Source organism: Microtus ochrogaster, unplaced genomic scaffold (assembly GCF_000317375.1).
Source record: "Microtus ochrogaster isolate Prairie Vole_2 unplaced genomic scaffold, MicOch1.0 UNK43, whole genome shotgun sequence".
NCBI classification, from domain to species: domain Eukaryota; kingdom Metazoa; phylum Chordata; class Mammalia; order Rodentia; family Cricetidae; genus Microtus; species Microtus ochrogaster.
In genome coordinates, this window is record NW_004949141.1 from 1,677,104 (window position 1) to 1,678,343 (window position 1,240).

Here is a 1,240-nt window from a genome sequence, read left to right on the forward strand (position 1 = left end):
TCTCTGTGAGATCGAGGCCAGCCTTGTCTACAAAGTTCATCCAGGATAGCCAGGGCTACACAGAGAAACTCTGTCTTGAAAAACAAAAAAAGCAAAAATAAAAATGCTTTCTTTCATAAAAGTTGCCTTGGTCATGTTGTTTCTTCACAGCAATAGAACAACAACCAATAACCTTGCCACAGCCAGACTGCTATCCTAAGTTGAAATTCTTTTACCAAAAAAAATGAGTCTGTTACTTTCTAATTCAGTCTCACTCACATTCTCAAGGCAAGGGGAAGAATGCAGCCAGATTCTTTGCCAGAAATATAGCAGGAATTGTGTTTATCCCCATTCCAAGTGGGGTCCCAGTTCTCCTCCGAAACCTCATGACTTAGGCCTTCTGTGGAACAACCCTCGTCCTCAGATGAAGAGAGGTGGAGTTAAGAGAGACACAAGCAACTACCCAAGAAACACCATGCCAAGCAGACCTGTAAAAGACACAGCCACATGGTAATATATAGTTTAATAGAAATGGGTTAATTTCAATGTAAGAGTTAGTTAGTAATAAGCTTGAGCTATAGGCCAACTAGTTTGTAATGAATACAATTTTCTGTGTGATTATTTGGTACCATGCAGTCAGGACACAAAAGCTCTACCTTCAATTACATAGACCTTGTTAACCATGTTTCTTTCAGTATTCTGATCTTCTGAACTTTCACCAGAATGACCCATTAACCTCTACTGACAACGGCCCAGCCTTCATGGCAAAAGATACCCCAAATCTGGCAAAGGTCCTAAAGGCCACAAAGATCAGGACAGGTAAACTAAGTATGTCATTGAGACCCACAAAAATTGGGCCAACCTCCTAGCTTTTGCCCTCCCTGAGATCCAAACACATCCCAAATCAAGAAATTCATAAGGCAGAAATCACTAACTACTTCCTCCTCGAGTCCTTAAAGACCTGCCACAGAACCTGGGGACTATTCATGAGATGGTCCAAGAGGCTGAGCCCTTGCCCGGATCTGAGCCTGCCCACAGATTCCACCTGGTAAACTTGTGTGGCAAAGAGCATCCTGACTTAGAGGCTGGCATCAACATGGAAAGATACATGCTCTGTGGTCCTCATCACCTCTACAGCAGTGAAGGTCACCAGGGTCACCCTGTGGATCCACCACACCCAGCTGAAGGAGGCTACAGAATATAACACAGATGGTTGTCACCAGGTCCTCCAGCACCCTTAAGATAAGACCAACACAAGCTC